This window comes from Epinephelus fuscoguttatus, linkage group LG23, assembly GCF_011397635.1.
Source record: "Epinephelus fuscoguttatus linkage group LG23, E.fuscoguttatus.final_Chr_v1".
Lineage (NCBI taxonomy): Eukaryota > Metazoa > Chordata > Actinopteri > Perciformes > Serranidae > Epinephelus > Epinephelus fuscoguttatus.
Window position 1 is genome coordinate 12,304,999 of NC_064774.1, and position 20,613 is coordinate 12,325,611.

General features: G+C 40.4%; 1 long non-coding RNA gene across 3 annotated transcripts in view; it reads left to right on the forward strand.

Annotated features, from left to right (window-relative positions):
• Positions 1 to 14,592, forward strand: part of LOC125884039 (uncharacterized) — a 79,656-nt gene extending 65,064 nt beyond the window's left edge. For all 3 annotated transcript variants that reach the window (XR_007448637.1, XR_007448636.1, XR_007448635.1), the window contains 2 exons: positions 10,606 to 10,794; positions 13,297 to 14,592. This is a non-coding gene — a long non-coding RNA (uncharacterized LOC125884039). The remainder of the gene's footprint in view (positions 1 to 10,605; positions 10,795 to 13,296) is intronic.
• The last annotated feature ends 6,021 nt before the right edge of the window (positions 14,593 to 20,613 follow it).

Genomic DNA, 20,613 nt, shown 5'->3' on the forward strand with positions numbered 1-20,613 from the left:
TATTCAGTAATTGTAGACAGAAACAGACATAATAATTCTTTAGTGTTTTTGTCCTCTGATCAAACATCATTATGTAAAATACAACTCCAGGCCCCTCATTAGCTCTGCATTAAGTATCAGGAACAAGGCACAGCCACTCATAATGCAGATGGTCTAAAAATATGTAATGTACCCTGCCATCAACCTCACTGTAAATAACCAAATGTGAGCAAACTGGTAAAGAGGAATCAAACTCCTTTGAGGCTGCTGACTGGTCTCTCAACGCTTCACCCGCTGGCATTTTTTCCGCCTCTAAGTGGAGGTGTCCTTGTTAATGGACTAGGTGCCGCAGTCAGTCAGTCAGTGGTGTGTCACATCTGTTAGACCTCAGCGTGGCTCAGCACTAACTGTGTTTGGACTTCATCACATCTTCTGACACAGTGTTGACACTGCCTCAGAGAACAAGCTGACACCCATTAGAATACGCACGCTCCCTTCCTGGAAGATGGTTTGTGATATTTGGTTGATGCTCACTTGATGTCACTCAGAGAGCTTGGCTGCAACTATCAAGAATAATTTTAGGTGACAGGCAAAAATACTACAATTAGGAGTCAGTAGAGACACTATTGCTGGGCCGGCTGGAGGTACACAGGACAGAGTTTGTGGGCAGAGGAACAAAACAGTCATGAGAAACATTTAAAAATATAGGAAGCATCCTCATAACGGCCTATAAAGTTGTTTCTTAATGCAGGGGGTCGGCAGTTAGGTTTCGGCAACAAAACTACTTGGTAAAGATTAGGAAAAGATCATGGTTGATGTAAGTCACATCACTCATGACTCATACGACAAATGTTGACTTGTGACAAAGTAACTCAACATTGACTTTTAGTTTTACTTAAGACACGACTAGTGGTCTCCTGGGTTAAAGTCCTGTGCCTGCCTTCTCCTACTTGTCCTAAGCGGACTTCTGCACTCTGTTTCTACGTCCGTTGCTCTGAACCAGGGTTGGAAATTAACTTTGTGGCCCATTTTCCACTTGGCTGGTGGATTCCTACCATTCTACCAGCCACTTAATAGATTACCATTGTCTTTTTGGCCAGTGAGGTCAGCAAATCTAGCAGCCACTTGCATATTTAATAGCATTTGGCTGGTGGCTGGTGCTTACTTCCAACCCTGAGTGTCGGATAAGGTCGTAGATGACTTTACATTGGAGTTGCTTGATGGCCCGATGCTTCTCATAGAGATGCTAAAGGGTGTGCTTGTATCTGACGCTTATGGCCACCGACCAAGCGGTGTTTTTTGATGCCCTGGGAGTTAGACCAGTCTGTATTTTTTTTGTCACTTTTAAGTCTGACTCTGTACTTACTCACATTTTGCATTTATCGAAACACCAACTTTTCCACCTCAGCCTAGCGTACAAACAAATTGGCAAAATTTAGGGTTTTTCTTTTACGCAAATGGATGACGTGTTTAAAAAGTAAATAAAAACCTTCTTTTCCTAAATGAAAATGATTTCGTAAAGGAAGGAAATGTTCTCTTTACTGTATATCAAGAAACTGAGCTTTTGTTTTGTAGGGCTGCCCCCTAATAGAGGACCAAACTTTTCTCAACCAGAAAGGTTATTAGGTGACAAGATTTCATTGGTCGCTTAAAATGTGAAACTCTATTAGGAGCTCCACCTTGTCAAAATAAATCAAAACCTATATGACTAGAACATGTGGAACTTTATTTTGAAAGGACAGACACAGGAAGTGTCCACGCTCAGCAGTCAGACAGGAGTCAGGTTAATCTCCAGGGCTGGTACCTGCGGTTATTCCACAGGCTAGTTAATAACATGTCGGGCAGGAAATCCAAAGTGTGGGATCATTTTGAGAAGGTGAAGGACGAACCCAAGGTGATATGTAAACTCATCTTCATTGGTCGACTACAAACATGATGTATCATCTGAAACATGGAAGTAGCTACATGCCCATTAGCCCACAGCGTCATTAACAGGCGGCTCACTCAGTGTGTGATAAAATATAAAATATAGGCCTATATTAATGAAGGTTCATTAGTACGGTTTTGTATTTCTCTGTAATGTAGCACAGTGTTAACAATGTTACTGATACTGTTCTTTCTCACACCTTCAACTCAAACCACCAAAATATATCATTTAATAATTACGTTAATATCGTAAACATGCGGGCGACTTGTCGACTAATGGACCTAAATGACGACTATTGGTTGACTAGGAAATTTCTTAGTCAGGGTCAGTCCTATTTTTTTGTCATGATGGCAGCAATATAGGTGGATGGGTATAGGTATTTCTAGAGTCTTCTTGATTTCCAAACTTTGTTGTAGTTTTGGAAACCTTTAAGTCGGGAAAACTTACACAACCAATGTCCTTTTAGCAGTTTCAGTTCCAGGGTCCTGGTATTGTGCGTGCCGGCTCACTGTCATTGCCATAATCCAAATATTTACACTTTGCTTTCAACTTAAACATGAAAATCACCATTGTTAACAGTTGCAAGATTTTATCCAGCTTCAGTAATATGTTGTCGAGTTTCATCTCTCGCTCTGATCTTCAAATATTTCATCTTATTGCCGGTACACCAGGTGATTCACCACTCTCAATTAATTAAACATGGAATTCCCCAGCAGCCATGCAGTAAGATGCTTGGTTATATTTTGCAGTCATGTTTAGCTCGACAGGCTGAGCGCGGGGTCAGGAATTTAATACGCATTGAATATGAACACGCTCACGATCCCGAAAGGTGCTTTGGATAAAACCGTCCCACCTTTGTCCTTACAAGTGCTTCAGGAACTTGAATGCTGCATTAATCAGACTGTTTCAGAGTGTAAACTGTGAGTCAGGTGTTAGTGTTGCAGGGTTATCGTGCATGATGAAGTCACACTGCTTGTTTGTGTCAGCTGAAAGGGAAAGGAGGACTAATGTTCTGTTGATGTGATTCCTATGATCGCCTAACGCAGATGTGATTAAGCTCTGTTCAGTCGCAGAAAATCAATCAGAGCTGTGTCATTCAAGTTGAAAGATACGTCGACAAAACATTGTTATGATTTGTTCATTTATATTAATGAGGCCTTTGATCTGTTCCAGCTGCTTGAGGGCAGACAAATTAAACTCGTAATTGCTTAATAAAAAGATGTGTGCAGCGCTTAAGTGTGGTGATATTATTTTTAGAAGCAGTTTCTAATCAAGTCTACCTTTGCTAAAAAAAAAAAAAAAAAAAATGAAGATGAATTTAAAGCTGAGTTCCCACTTATGTGTGTGCAGGCAGGGTGTGTGTGGACAAAATTAACCATGTGCTACATATCGACTTGTGTGTGCTAATCTAATTTGATAGACTGGTTTGGCATCTTAAAATATTGACGAGTATATTTTTTTGTACTTTTGGGGAGCAGGCACTTTGTCTGAATTTGTCCTGGTTGTTTTTTGTTTTTGTTTTGTTTTTTGTTTTTGTTTGATGACCTTTTTCACAGATACATTTCTCTCAGCTTTAATCTCCCAAACACAAGTAGTAATGGTGCTCAATTTCTATGAGTAGTTTAGTGACAATCCGTTCCCGGTAAGCATCATTATGGTGAATTGTGGGTCAAAAGAGGTCAAGACTGGGCTGAACTTGGATACTTTCTCTTTAGATCTCCAACAGCTTTAAAATAACTTCATTTCAACCAGTGATGGACAGTAACTCAGTACATAAAGGCCCTCATCACATAGAAAACGTTCTGCAGGTTGCAAAAGGCAAGGTGCACCGCATTGCCTTTTTCTTTTCTTTTTTTAAATTGAAAGCCACCAGTTGAAAAAAAAAAGTTTGCTGCGCCTTTTTATTGTTGCCAGACAACCACCCCATCACCTCCTTATCCTAACCTTTTCCGTGTAATCAATCTACCCTTTATTTATTTATTTTAGTTATTTGACAGTTATTTCAGCTGAAAATAAATACCATTATGTTTTTGTTACCTTAGAATGAGGCGTTTATATCTTCATCTTCATACAGTAGCCCGAAATGGACTATGGCCATTTGTGTTTTCACATGGGCCACTTATAGTTCTGTTGGTTGCAGTCTGTAAACACACCACTAGATGCCACTAAATCCAACACAGTAGACCTTCAGTTTTTTAATTAATTTAACTCAATTTTCAAATTAATTTAACTCACCCCTTCTAAGTCAGAATTGCAACAACAAAAAAATAATAATGATAATAAATAAATAAAAGGCACTTTTTCACAATACATTTCTTTTTGTCTCACACTTGCAATTTTTAAAAACAGTGCATTTGTAATAAGAAAGAGTTGAATTCATTTCCATTATATTTTATTAAACATATAAATGAAAATGTGTGCAAACTGGAAAGTTACAACTTCGTTGTATGGAACCAAAGGTAACAACAGGTATCTTAAATCACAAGATAAAATGCGTAGTTGGAGTAACAAATGATTCGGTGGCAACAGCCATCCACGCATCACATGTAACTGCGTTCCTACCTGCCTTCAACAGCGAGGCCATGACTTCTGTTTTGGTTTGGTTGTAGAGTGTCAGTGAAATAGCGTCAGGATGGGATGGTGTATCTGGGCTCCAGTGTATGCAGCAGTCCTCGAAATCCCTGATTTTCCACGACGGAAGAAGGACGCAAATCCTTGGCAATAAATGCCGCGATGGCCTTCGTAATTCGCTTCGCCTTTTCAGATCAGGGTGGCAGCTTTCTAATTGCTTCCTCAATTGTTCTCTGGTCAGTAGCGCCACTAGTTGCCGCAGCAACAACAGCCCGCCGTCTCCCTGACTCCTCCATCAGGTGGAATCGAGTTACATGGCTTCTCATGTTTGTTGTGTTGCCAAAGTATTTTATTTTAGCACGACACAGCTTACATATAACGTGGCTCTTGTCCAGTTCGCTTCCGCTGTCAACGTTGTAGAAGGAGCTGTTAAATTAGAAGGAGCTGTTCGGATCTCACGGCGAGGTGGGTGGCGGTCAGCCATGTTTGTTTTCCTCTGTGCGCGTGTCGGCGTGTCTGCTCCAGGTGCGTATCCCAAAGTGTCCCGGAGATGACACATACCGCGCTTCTTAGTTCTGCATTATTTAGAGCCGTCTGTATTACTGTAATTAACAGATTTAAATAACCGAAATTTGGACGTTTGTGAATCGATTCAGATTCGTCCACATCCGAATCGCGAAGCATCTAAGATTGGGAAATTTCCCCCACCCATAATTCACAGTAATATTGGCACATTGTAGGTATGGGCCGATATTGGCTTTAAAATGAAATATCGGAATCTGCCATCACAATTCAGAGTATGCATACATAATATGTTAATTCCGCCACAGAAGAAACTGTATGATACTGATATCAGAACCAGGACTTGTTACGTATTGTTATATCGGCTATCTGCAAAAATCCAATAACTTACTACCCCCCTTAAATAACGAAATTAACTTAAATTGATTAAATGAAATTGAATTAGCTCAAATAAAAGTGAATTAATTATTCAAATTGAATTAAAATAAAATGAAAAAGATGAGCTCTGATGGCTCTCTTTGTTCAGACCCAAACTCCCTCTCAGGTAAAGCCTCCACTCTGTAAACCTCTATTCTGGCTCAGCTCTTGCAGACGCAGGAACACCACAGTCCCGACTGAAATGGCTTCATTATACTGTACCACAAACTGGCTGCAGGTCTCCCTGGCAGAGTTTTGGAGCAGAAACATTCATTTGCGCTGAGCACGTCTGGTGCCAAAGCTGACTCTGTCTGTCCCAGCCTGGGTAAACATGGCAGCTATCAACATGGACTAGCCGGGGCTGTTGAGGGACCCAACTCCCTGCTGCTGTTTATTGTAATAGTCGTGAATGTGCACATCTGCTTTGGCGTTCCAGGACTCACAGCTCTGTTCTTTTTTCTTCAGTCTTTGGCTGTGATTTTGTTTCTGAAATGGTCTTTCCCTCTTTCATTAGTGCTGCCCTTTTATACCTAATTCCTGTACTGCTCCCCTTTTTAAAAACACTCCACCTTTTCATTTTTCCCCCCATGAAAAAGGTAGACGGCAAGCCCCAGTAGGTCACAGTGCATTAACCACACTAATAAACCCATTACATTGCAATGGAATGGGATCCAAACGAGAAGGGGAGAGGGTGCTGAGTGATGGGGATGAAGGAAGGAGAGTGGCAGATTTTGGCAGAGAGGAGTGGTAGACTGAGGAGGGAGCGATGAAGCACAGTGGCAGGTTGGGTAAAAGCCTCACTGATGCACACTCACTTTATGTATAAATATATATGTGCCTTTAAGCCCCTCTGTCTATTCATTACCTTTTCCTACCAGCATTCATTAAGGAGAGGATCTGCCATCTTCTGCCAGAGCATTGCATCACTCCCCGCTCCTACACGACTCCTCTCGCCGAGCATTAGCTGCATTGTGGGGCCAATTACAACACTGCAGCGCGGTTCAGGGGCCATAAATATCCACAGCATGTCCCCAACCTGCAGTGCTCCTGTGAGGAACGAGGCGAAGCACAGAAGAGGAACGCGGGAGGAGAATGTGGGACAAAAGAGCAGCTGAATGCAGATTTAAATGTACTGCTCCAGAATCAAATCACAGTGTTTGTTTGAATAGTTGTGGGACTGTGGCACTGCAGTGTCACAGCAATTCATAATTCACAAACAGTTCTGTAACACTGGTGAAGGAACGAGTGAGGAATTCGTACTGAGGCGTGCTCCACTTTAAATAAATGGAGACAAGAATAGTAACTAATATGTACATTATAAGCAACCGTTAAACAGTTATTGGAAATTTTAATTTTCAGTTTTTGCCTTATTCCTACAAAGACAATATTCCTACTAAGCTGTTTACATGGCTAATTAAAATTAATTTTATATTTTACGTCTTTGCATCAAAATTTGATTTTTTTCAAAGTTTCCTACTGATGGCATTCGAATACGAATACTTCTCGAAAAAGCCAGCATTGTGATATTTGCGCATATCCAAACACCTGTTGAGACTCCAAGTCTTTGGTAGATGTTTAACATGAAGTGTGTTTCTACCTTTGACCAGAAATGCGGGCTCTTCTTTTGGGCATTCGTCCTTACCCCACAGCCTAGAAAACTGTTGACGAGTTGGTTTGTGTACAATGAATCCATAATAACACACAGAGCTGACCATAAAAAGGCAAGAGACCATGTGTCAAACTGCAGTAAAAACCCCAGTTGAAATGACATATTCCAAATGGGCATGTATACACACCCAGAATGCTGGAATATCCCACATAACTGGGAATATTGTCGTAGAATAAAGAGACTCAAAACACAGGACTGGACATTTAAGGGTTTACTCACAAGAAAGCCAAAGAATTAGTACATCATGACAATTTATAGTGTCTGACAAACAAGCAGTATCAGTTGACAGCTTTTAAAGGTGTTTCCTGTCACTTAAGCTGCTGTTTCCCTGTCATTCAGACAACCAGCTCCGAGAACAATTGCATCTCCTCACATCACCGAATTTGGCCAGAATCATGCCAGATCATAAAAGCTGAAGTCATGTTAAGAAAATAAGTTTATGTCAGGTCATCTACTCTATAATATCTAAAAGAAATATGCTGTTTACAATACCATATCATATTCAGAATCAAATTCAGAATAACAGTGGAAAAACGAAGCCAGTGTTTCATGAATAAACTGATTTATTACACTCAAAAGTGATAGTTGACATCTTTAAGGACAACTTCGGTATTTTTCAACCTGGGCTCTATTTCCCCATGTGTATGTGTGCGTATGATTCATGGGTACCACTCATTCTAAAATTGGTTCAGTACTGAGCCGTGAAACGAGCTAAAACGGTAACGGGGGCAAATGCATCCCGTATAAAAGTGCTTTTTTTTTTGCCACTGACCGGTTCAGATCGCCAGTGCTATCTCTGTAAATAGCATATGGTAGCAGCCCTGGGGCAGTGGTGAGTGCGAATGAGTGGAGTCAGCTGTCAGTCAGTGTTGGAGCAGAAAGGCAGAAGTTGTCCCCGCTCGGTATTGTAAATGAGTATGTATGTATGTATGAAGTGTGTGTTTTTTCGCCACTGACCGGTTCAGATCGCCAGTGCTATCTCTGTAAATAGCATGCAAACTTAGCCTTTCCCTTACCTCTGGGCTGTGTGATGTCACGAGCTTTGCTCCACTGTGTCTGTAGCTCTCTCTACTCGTGGGACAGCCGTTTTCTTGAGGAAGAGGTGTTTCGGGATTGGATGTCTTCTCTTCTTCGGCTGGCAGTAGTCATCTTGGGAGAAGTGAGCACTGCAGACCCGATGGTCTGCAAGGCGCAGTGTCTGGACAGGAGTGTGAGCATCCATTTGTAGCACAACTAGCCACAACTTCAGCATCTCACCATCCGACAAAGGCAGCCTATGAAAGCTGTACGGGGTGTTGCGCGACATCCTGTTCTTGCATTTGGGAAAAAGACCCGTTTATTTGAGCGCTCAAAAAACTCTGGTAACACTCCAGGGGGTAGCACGTAAAAGACTCTGTCTTCTGACTCTTCTAGCGTAACACACACTTCACACACACATACTCATTTACATTACCAAGCGGGACGACTTCCGCCTCTCTGCTCCAACACTGACTGACGGCTGACTCCACTCATTCACAGTCACCACTGCCCCAGGGCCGCTATCATATGCTATTTACAGCGATAGCACTGGCGATCTGAACCGGTCAGTGGTGAAAAAAAGCACTTTTATACAGGACGCATTTGCCCCCGTTACCGCTTTAGCTTGTTTCGCGGCTCAATACTGAACCAATTTTAGAACGAATGGTACCCATGAATCATACGCACACATACACATGGGGAAATAGAGCCCAGGTTGAAAAATACCGAAGTTGTCCTTTAATAATAACCCTGGTTTTGGATTGAGGTAATCAGTAATAACAGAGCTAACATATTGCCCAAATACCTTTAGCCATTTGGCACTATACCACCCCTGAACGATAAGATGATGATTAGATGTCCAGCGTGACAAGGTGTCTGCTAAGAACGGCCTGGAGTCATACGCTTTCAACATGAAGTCGACTGCGGAGGATGAAAAACTTGCTGGCAAGATAAGTGAAGACGACAAGCAGAAGTGCGTTCAGTGTCTCTAAGGTCTGATCTACATGTCAGTGGTATGTTCAGTGTCTCTCCCCATTGAACCAAAGTCACAGTGTAGTATGCCCTAAAAAATATAATTAAAGATCATCAAAAATGTACCTTAAAACGTAACTTAAAAGTCAAGTTCCAATTAAACGCCCAGTCCCTTTTTATTAGCCTAGTGTAGCTACACATTTTGACAAATAAAGGCCCGGTCTGGTTGCCAAGCAGTTCACTCTGATCAGTTCATTGGATTTATAAAATCACTTGGGCTGACGTTAGTCAACACATACAAATATAAAAGTTTAAACTTCTGTCAATATGGACGTGCTACACATTGTTAGCTCAGTTAGATTCTAGAAAATATTCCATTTTCCCACAATGGAAGGTGAAAGTAAAATGCCAGATGAAGCTTTGTGCTTCAGTTTTTGAGTTTCTTGTCAGAAAAATGATTAAAAGGCTGAAATGTAATGTGTACTTCTGGACAGTTTTGTTTTCAGCTCTCTGAGGCCACCACACTTCCTCGTCAGCCCACACTCCTATTTAACGTGGTTCAGAGGGCTGTGTTGTACCAGTGACTTTATCTAATGAACGAGACTTGTTTCTCAACACAGGCTCTTTGTATTCTCTCAGCTGTGTCACATACTTGAAACGTTGTGATCTGGAACTCATGCAAAATGACTAATAAAACTCTGACCCACACACATAAACAAACACACACACACTTAATACTCCTTCAGGTTGTTTACATCCCATTTTGGATAGTGAGTCGCTGTTGGTGCTCCCCGCTACTGAACCCTGTTTCCATTTTATTTGAACATTTTACACCTGCTCCGAAATTGCAGTTGTTGCCTCCCTCAGAGTTCAAAGAAGTATTATTATGAGCTTTGCATGAGAAATAATGTAGATGTTTCAACTTAGGCCTCTCCACGTAAAGTGACTGAAACCAAATGCAGTATCAGATGAAACAACATCATCTGCCTCAACAAACAAAAACATAAAACCAGTCATAAAAGCGTATTAAGATCAATCTCAAGCCCCGTTAATGCACCTGTTCTCTCTGTCTGTAAAGCTAGCTGATCTCAAAAATGGGGCTTTATTCAAGGTCTGTAGTTCAGCCTCCTTGCCTCGTGATTTAAACCTTCACTCAGTGGGTTTGTGTTCAGCACTCTTTTTCATCCCATGTATCCTGATAGTCGGTGTTATTTCTGTAATATATGCCATGAGACATGGTAAGCACTTGTTCACCTGATTGGAAGCACGTTGCAAATCGAAAAGGAACCACGTGAATTTAAACTGAATTGATTCAGAAAATCAGTGGCTACACCTTGACTGATGGCACGATTCTGAAACATTAGTGGATACAATTACATAACCCAGGCCAGGCTCGATGGAGGCCCTTGTTCCAAATTTTAATTTTTATCTTTTGTGGTGGTTCAGCAGTGACACCCTCAGACACCTTATATGTTTGAGGTTATGTTATGATGTGATCTTTTATTTGTGTTTGTGTCTCTTTATTTCGTAGATGGAGAGGTCCATAACCTTGATAGCCAACAAGGATCTATGCCACAAGGTGCAGGAGAGGAAAGTCCGTAAGAGCAGCTGTGGCCAGAGGAGCGTCCCAATAAAGTCATGTTCCCCCTCTACGGAACAGATGAAGGTGCTATCATCCTGAGGAAGGACGAAGCAAAAGGAGAAGTTGACTGAAGTACAGGTAACTATCCTGATCTTTAACGCAGTAATTGAGTTCCTGGGATTAGCGCTACTGAAGTGCAAAACAGAGAAAGGATGAGCATACCATTAAAAAAGTCATGCCAAAGAAAGTCATGTAATTGTCAGTATTGTATGGAAAGTAAGTGTAAAAAAAAAAAATCATAGTACAGATTGTCAAAAAAATCTTCATATAGTTGGCAGTAAAAAGTTGTATAGTATAAAGTAAAAAAATGCTATAGCATGTTTTTGAATGTAACAGTTTTTGAGACGTACTATGATTTTTTAAAAGCTTTTTTAAGATAAGATAAGATAATTGAGAAATTTCAGTGTTAGAGCAGTCAAGGAGAAAGTCAGATTAAAGATTTCAAATTTAAACTTAAATAACTTAAATAACTAGGCATGCAAATAAGTACAAAAATCCAAGAATCGGTGATAAATAACATAGTGTCCATAGTGTCAATAAAGTGTCCATAAAGTGTCCATGGTGCAGTTTATGTTATGTAGCCTGACAGCAGCAGGCAGGAAGGACCTGCGATAGCGTTCCTTCACACCTTGGGTGAATCAGTCTATCGCTGAAGGAGCTCTCCAGAGCTTTTATCTCCTCCTGCAGAGGATGGGAGTCATTAGTCCTCAGAGATGACAGCTTGGCTGTCGTCCTCCTGTCTCCCACCACCTGCACAGAGTCCAGAGAGCATCCCAGGACAGAGCTGGCCTTCTTGATCAGCTTGTCCAGTCTCTTCCTATCTGCAGCTGAGACGCTGCTGCCCCAGCAGACTACTCTGTAAAAGATGGCTGATGCCACCCCAGTGTCAAAGAAGGTCTTCAGGAGCGCCCTCTGCACTCCAAAAGACCTGAGCCGCCTCAGCAGGCAGAGTCTGCTTTGGCCTTTCCTGTACAGTGCTGTTATGTGATTAGTCCAGTCCAGTTTATTGGTAAGATGAACACCATCTCAATGTCCTTTCCCTGGATGTTCACCGGTGTTGGGGGGAGGAGTCTGCGCCTGCGGAAATCCACCACCAGCTCTTTGGTTTTCCCTGCGTTGATCTGAAGGTGGTTCCTCAGGCACCAGTCCACAAAGTCCTGGTTCAGTTCTCTGTACTCCCTGTCGTCCCCATCTGTGATGAGGCCGACTGTGGCAGAGTCGTCAGAGAACTTCTGCAGATGACAGGAGGGGGTGTCTGGGCCAGGGGAGGGGCAGACTGATCAAATCTGTTGAAGAACAGATTCAGATCATTCACCCACTGCTGGTCGCCTCTGGCCTGGGAGTCTGGTTGTTTGTGTCCTGAGATGGTTTTCAGACCTCTCCAGACTCCGCCGACGTCGCTCTGCTGTAGCTGTTCCTCCATCTTCTTTTTAAATCCTTCCTTTCCCCGCCTGATGTTTCTCCGTAGCTCCTTCTGCACGGCCTTCAGCTCCTCCTTATTTCCAGAGTTAAAAGCTCTCCGCTTCTCCTTCAAGAAAGCTTTTATATCTGGAGTAATCCAGGGTTTAGTGTTGGAGAAGCAGCGTGCTTTCCACACAGAAGTTTATGTAGTCCGTAATGCATGATGTCAGTCTGTCAATGTCCTCCCCATGGGAATCGCTGAGTACCTCCCACACAGTGGCCTCGAAGCAGTCTCAGACCATGTTTTCACAGTGCAGATGGTTGCTGGTTCTCTCTGCACCAGAGGTTTGTAGACAGGCAGAAGATGAACCAGGTTGTGATCAGCTCTTCCCAGGGGGGGCAGGGGGGATGAGTAGTATGCCTCCTTGGTGTTGGCATAAAATAAATCCAGTGTTTAATTGTCTCTTGTGTGGCAGGAAACATACTGGGTGAAGGTGGGCAGGGTGGTGGATGGACAGGCGTGGTTGAAGTCCCCAGAGATCAGAAGGAGGGCCTGAGGGTGCTGTGTTTACAGCCTACTTGTAACAGAGTGGAGAATGTCACAAGCAGACTCAGCTTTAGCAGACAGGGGGGACATACACTGCTACCATAATGACATGAGAAAACTCCCTGGGTAGATTATGGTCTCATGCCAACAGCCAGCAGCTCAGTGTCCCTGCAGCAATGCTGTTCTTTAATAGTGATGTGCCCAGAGTTACACCATCTATCATTCACAAACACAGCCAGCCCTCCTCCTTTCCTCTTACTCTTACTGCTGTACTTTTGGACATGCTATACTTATTTTGACACTTGTAAAAGGTATACAATGACATTTTTCAACATACTTTACTATGACTTTTTTGGACATACAATACTATTACTTTTTAAACCGTTTTTTCGACATGCTGTACCATGACATTTTTCGACATGTGAGCATATGTCTTTTTTTTAACAGTTTTTCTATTATTTTTACTGTTACTATTTAATGACTTCTTTCTACATACTATACTGACTTTTTAAAGTTTTTTGACATAAGTTTTATCAACATACCAACAGTTTTTTCTACATGAGTTTGAGTTTTCTTGAGTTTTCATGTATTATACTACAACTTTTTTTCTTTTTTCTGTTTGTGCACTCCAGGTACAGCCCATCAGGATTTGAAACCAGACCCTCGACCATTTGCACCCTACTGCCATGGACAGCACACTTGGCACTAGGACTGTTTATCCAGGTGCATTCAACCTTTCTGAGTGGGTGTTGGACTTATTTGGACACTGGGTTTTAACATTCACCTGCCCCGGATGAGTATCAAGTCCACAGCCTCAGGACCTCCAACCACCCTGTAACAGCCTGAGCTATCAGTCCAGAGACATCATATCTATGTTACTTACAGCTTTCAAGTTTTCTTTGGACATCACTTTGCAAAATGGACACATCATACAGTTGGACTTCAGACTGAACAAATACTACTTATGTTCTTCTTATGGACGTGTGCAAAATGCAGACTTTTCAGGACAATGTTCTAACTTAAATGTGCAACTTCAGGTATTACAAATCTATGGTGATCATACTACCTTATTGTAAGCTGTGATCTTGTTTGGACTGACTTTACATGTAAACAATAAAAATCACGTGCATTCCTTCATTGCTAGGAATGGGTATCGCAAAGGTTTTATTTAAACTTCTATTTTTATCGATACTCCTTATCTATTCGTGTAAAAGTACCAATTTAAAAAAAACAATACAGTCAGAGCTACAGTCAGAGCTAATCAAAATTATGGGCTTCGGTACCCATCCCTATGTATTGCAGCAGTAACCAAATGTTTATTCGATGTGCACCGGTTGTTGTTTTCTGTTGATGGAAGAGGGTATGAGAACAGCTGTAATAAACAGGTAGGTGAATAACAAGTGACACATTTAGTACACATATAAACAGTAAAATAAAAAAATATAAAATAAAATATAAACAGTTTGTATTGAATAGTTTCAAACAAAGTATATTATGATATTGTAGCATATTCAAAAGAAATTAAAGGACAGCATGAGGGGAAAAAGAAGTCACACGATGGTATATAACCTTGGTCTCTAACAGGCGGACCACGGTCTGAGGCCGGCCCAGACGCCGTCCTATACGGACCCATTACCGGTAAATTATTGACGGATTTTAAACTTTGTTGGGATATCTCTTATTTTAACCTGCGCAACTTTTCTAGTCCTTACGGTACCTGTTTAGCTGATCAGGAAACGCACAGACCAATAGCATGCGAGTTATAGCCATCCCACGTGATGCCAACCAGCCAATCAAATCGATGCATTCCAGGCAATTAATGTTGCGACTCTGTATACAGTCAGACAAGACAAGCGGAAAGATGATGGAAATATAGAAAAAGAAAACGATACAGTGAGAGAAGTCGGAGAGGCGAGTTTGGCTTAACACACAGCTGCGAGGCAGCTTTGTTCACAATGAACATAATAAAAACGATGTTCCGGACCTTTGCGTTAGAAATTTTTCTGTAACTGGACAAATTTGAATTTTTGATGAATACCCCTGGTATATAACAATCCTCAATATACTAAATAAAGTATGTCCAAAAAAATTGTATGTATGATTGATTGTATGTAACTTTTAAATAACTCATTGTATAGTATATTGAAAAACGTGTTGAAAAAACTCGCAGTGTAGTGTTGAAATACGACTTTTTTCATGCAGTTTTGAACGACATGCTATTCTATGACTTTTTTATGCCGTTTTGAACAACATGCTATAGTATGACTTTTTTATGCAGTTTTGAACAACATGCTATAGTATGACTTTTTTATGCAGTTTTGAACAACATGCTATAGTATGACTTTTTTATGCAGTTTTGAACAACATGCTATAGTATGACTTTTTTATGCCGTTTTGAACAACATGCTATAGTATGACTTTTTTATGCCGTTTTGAACAACATGCTATAGTATGACTTTTTTATGCAGTTTTTTTAACAACATGCTATAGTATGACTTTTTTATGCAGTTTTTTTAACAACATGCTATAGTATGACTTTTTTATGCAGTTTTGAACAACATGCTATAGTATGACTTTTTTATGCAGTTTTTTTAACAACATGCTATAGTATGACTTTTTTATGCAGTTTTGAACAACATGCTATAGTATGACTTTTTTATGCAGTTTTTTTAACAACATGCTATAGTATGACTTTTTTATGCAGTTTTTTTAACAACATGCTATACTATGACTTTTTTATGCAGTTTTGAACAACATGCTATAGTATGACTTTTTTATGCAGTTTTGAACAACATGCTATAGTATGACTTTTTTATGCAGTTTTTTTAACAACATGCTATACTATGACTTTTTTATGCAGTTTTGAACAACATGCTATAGTATGACTTTTTTATGCAGTTTTGAACAACATGCTATAGTATGACTTTTTTATGCAGTTTTTTTAACAACATGCTATACTATGACTTTTTTATGCAGTTTTTTTAACAACATGCTATAGTATGACTTTTTTATGCAGTTTTGAACAACATGCTATAGTATGACTTTTTTATGCAGTTTTTTTAACAACATGCTATACTATGACTTTTTTATGCAGTTTTGAACAACATGCTATAGTATGACTTTTTTATGCAGTTTTGAACAACATGCTATACTATGACTTTTTTATGCAGTTTTTTTAACAACATGCTATAGTATGACTTTTTTATGCAGTTTTTTTAACAACATGCTATAGTATGACTTTTTTATGCAGTTTTGAACAACATGCTATACTATGACTTTTTTATGCAGTTTTTTTAACAACATGCTATAGTATGACTTTTTTATGCAGTTTTTTTAACAACATGCTATAGTATGACTTTTTTATGCAGTTTTGAACAACATGCTATACTATGACTTTTTTATGCAGTTTTTTTAACAACATGCTATAGTATGACTTTTTTATGCAGTTTTTTTAACAACATGCTATAGTATGACTTTTTTATGCAGTTTTGAACAACATGCTATACTATGACTTTTTTATGCAGTTTTTTGAACAACATGCTATAGTATGACTTTTTTATGCCGTTTTGAACAACATGCTATACTATGACTTTTTTATGCCGTTTTTTTAACAACATGCTATAGTATGACTTTTTTATGCAGTTTTTTTAACAACATGCTATACTATGACTTTTTTATGCAGTTTTTTGAACAACATGCTATACTATGACTTTTTTATGCCGTTTTTTTAACAACATGCTATACTATGACTTTTTTATGCCGTTTTGAACAACATGCTATACTATGACTTTTTTATGCCGTTTTTTTAACAACATGCTATAGTATGACTTTTTTATGCATTTTTTTAACAACATGCTATACTATGACTTTTTTATGCAGTTTTGAACAACATGCTATAGTATGACTTTTTTATGCAGTTTTTTTAACAACATGCTATAGTATGACTTTTTTATGCCGTTTTGAACAACATGCTATACTATGACTTTTTTATGCCGTTTTTTTAACAACATGCTATAGTATGACTTTTTTATGCAGTTTTTTTAACAACATGCTATACTATGACTTTTTTATGCAGTTTTTTGAACAACATGCTATAGTATGACTTTTTTATGCAGTTTTTAACAACATGCTATAGTATGACTTTTTTATGCAGTTTTTTTAACAACATGCTATAGTATGACTTTTTTATGCAGTTTTTTTAACAACATGCTATACTATGACTTTTTTATGCAGTTTTTTTAACAACATGCTATACAACAAAACATAGAGGCAAGGCACAGATATACACAAATAATTTAGGCACACTGGTCATCACCGGGCAGGATACCAAAAAAGCCATACAGTAACATAAGAGCATCATAAAATCATTATTAAGTTCAAAATCATTAAAAATCATTAAAATCGTTAAGGGGGGGGGGGGGGGACAGAGTGCAAAGTGGAACTCACTGCTCCAAGTTATCCCCTCCTTCTGGAGTTAAGAAAGGAGATTGCAGAAGGAATAAAGGAACGTTTATATCTGTTGGTTTTGATTGGTGTCAGTCTGAAAAGAGAATCTGATGGGAAGAGCTCCAGATATTGATAACGAGGATGGGAGCTGTCAGACAGTATGGAGTTCACTTTTTGTCGTACGTTTCCTGCAGAGGTTCCTGGTTCATGCCAGTTATTTTGCCCGACACTTTAAACACTCTTGATAAATATTATATACAGCATATTTTGCCTTTCATACACAGCATTGTTTTATTTTCATCATGACATTTCATTTTCAACTTGTAATCACTTTTTGATTTGGCTCTTACTGGAGAATGCAACTTTGTTGTAAATTGCCTTTGAAATTAGAAGCTCATGAGTGGTTACTGACTTCACTGAATATATTTTTAAGCTACTGAAGAATTTGTTGGAGTAACTGGGTTTCATACTTGGGAGTTGAATATAATGTGGTATTATCTGAGCGCTTTTTTTTCCAGTTTTTTAAATAGCTTTATAAACCAATTCTTTATTTGCAATTCTTACCAAGTTGCTTGTTGCCTTTTTCCCCATGTTTTTTTTTTTTTTAAGAAATTGCATCAAGGTGCATGCCCTTAAAAAGTCTTAATTTAATGGTATAATTTTTTTTTAAATTTGTGAGGTCTGAATTGCTACAAAAATTGTATGTAGTCAGTGTTTCCCACAGGATTTTGGGAAACTATGTACAGAAAAGTAAAATCATCAAGTTTTGAAAACGTATTGCAATTTAATTTTGTCTTTAATGTTATTAAATCGTATATTATCTTTGCAATATGATTATCTTATATAATGTTATTACTATCCTAAAACATTCTCCAGGTCCTCTGAAACTCTGCAGGACTTACTTCCACCCTGCCCAGCAGCGGTACCGTGGCGAACAGTCCCTAACTGCGGGGAGAACAGAGCAGGCTTTCCCGGAGGTCCACCCCTTTTCCCGGTCCCTCTTCTCCACACTTGGGGCTCTAGTTTCGCAGACCGGGCGAGGCGGAGGCACAGCGCACCTGCGCTTCGCCAACTGGGTGTGGCCAGGTGGATTTTGCAAGTTTGGCACACCGTACACCTGCGCAGCTACTCGTCTGTCCCACCTCCGTCCCTCCTACCTGCACACGTCGGACAGAGGGAGGAGAGAAGGCGTGGAGTGGGTTTTACACACATCACACCAATCAAATGAGCCCCTCTCCTCGCCCTTAAATGCGCCGCGCGAAGGCATAATGAGAGTTTACTCAATTCGCCATGGCAGAAGAGAGCAGCAGCGTCAGATGGCCAAACTTCTTCCAGGAGGAAACTGATGTTTTGGTCCGGGAGGTCCAAGCTCGCAGTGTCCGAATATACGGGACTGTGAGCAGACCTCCACAGGCTGATGATGCAAAGGTAGCCTGGGAGGAGGTCACCACAACTGTAACTCAAGGTTGCGTTTCTCTCGTGCATGCGCTCTCTCTGTCTCTCTCGCAGTCTCACTCTGTTTCTTTTCTTTTGACTTTTCTAAGATGACAGATGCTGAATATATACTCCCTATCTGATGCTGTGGCTGTGTTAATCAAATCAGGTTGGGTTTCCATTACGCGTGCCAAACGTGCCAAACGGTGCCAATCCCCTTTGATCTGACATCAGATGTGACGGGACAGTCGATATAGAGATACATTTATGTGCTGATTGCAGATAGTTGCATTGAATATTGGTTTTGTGGCTATTTATTGCATCGTTAATGTGCCTGATATTCTGGAAATCTGCCTGTGAGGTTTTGGTGACGTGTGCGCACTGTCCGCCGGTCATCCAAACTGCCACTTACACCGGCTGCGCTCCCCCTGCGCTGACAGTAGACCTGGTTTCAGCTGGCGAGCTTTTAGCGCACCTTCCGCGAAGCCTTTTGGCACGAAAATGTCACTGCGCCAAGCTGGATCTGTCGACACCTCCCCCTGCTGCGCCGCTACACCCATCTCAGCGCACCTCGGTCTGCCAAACTACCAAACTGAGCGCGCCTTGGGTTCGCCACCCTGCGCCACCCTGCGCCAGGAAACTAGAGCCCTTTGACTTATTTCCACCCAGCCGACAGCGAGACTTATATTCATTGTGCCGACAGTGGCTTGGAAAACCGCCCATAACCATGTCACACGGGGAAGAGGGAAGGCGGCTGGACTTCCTCCAACATTTGCGGTTAGATTATCATCACAGCCTGAGCACATCGGCACAAAACGCTATGGCGTTCGAGATATTATTTATATCATGAGAAGTCAATACTTTCGGCAGCCTAAATCTTTTATTTAGAAACTATGGCGGGCCGTCATAGTTTTGTTAATTAATGGGAAACACTGGTAGTTATGCATATTTTATTTCTTTTGTCAAAATGAGTATTCTGCATGAAATTTCACATTTCTGATGTCACTTCATATCGACATATATACTACTTACTACTTTATACTTACAATGGTTTAATAAGAAAAAGATGATTTGCTCAAAAATCTTCTTAGTCTTAAATTTGGTTAAAATATGTTTAAAAACGTCTTAAAAAACATTAAATATGTCAGAGTCTGATTCTGGTCCATCACAATGTTCTGCAAATACCCCCTGACTCTGTAGGTTTCTCTGTCAGGGAGTGGCTGATTTGGTGGCTCTCCCCTGATGCACTGCTGCCATCATGTGGCCCTTACTGTAACTGCACCTACAGGGTGGGGGCCAATAAGGTTGGCTGCTGCTGTGTACAGTAGTGCCCAAACAACACATTCATCACCCGCAGACGTCCCTGCTCCCCTCCTTGTGTGCCGAATTGATGAACCATCAACTCAAGTTTCATCACATTCACTTTATATTGATAAAGCAATCATGCATGCTTTTCTTCTGTGTATCACGGTTTCCCCACTCTCAAGACAAATGGGGTGTCAGAATGATATTTTTTCCCCACACTTCTGCGCTCTGCTGTGAGGAGGATGTGGGCTCCAAATGGAGGGTCAGGACAGTTTTGTGTAGGAGACAAGTCACGACTCAGGATTAGAGATTCAGAAAGTGTAACTGCTCAGTGACAATTAACACAAAGCAGGTACAAACTCAATAATAAACTTAGTATCTTATAAAATCTGCTTTTTTCGAAATGTATAGCAAACGGCGTTACCAGACAAAAGCTAACCGACTAAAGTTAAACTTTGGAAATCTGTTCTGTCTCGTGACAAAATTTCCTGGTACAATCTCATACTGAGAACAGAGTGAAAATAGAATTAGCGTGTTAATTCTTGAGTTCATCCATTCATCCAAGTGAATGTTTGTGCCAAATATGAAGAAATACTCTCAAAGCGTTCTTGAGATACTGCATTCACAAGAATGAGACAGACTCGAGATCACTGTGACCTTGACCTTTGACCACCAAAATCTAGTCATTTCATCGCTGAGTTCAAGTAGACATTTGTGCCAAATTGGTGAAATTCCCTTAAGGCTTTTTGGAGATACTGCATTTA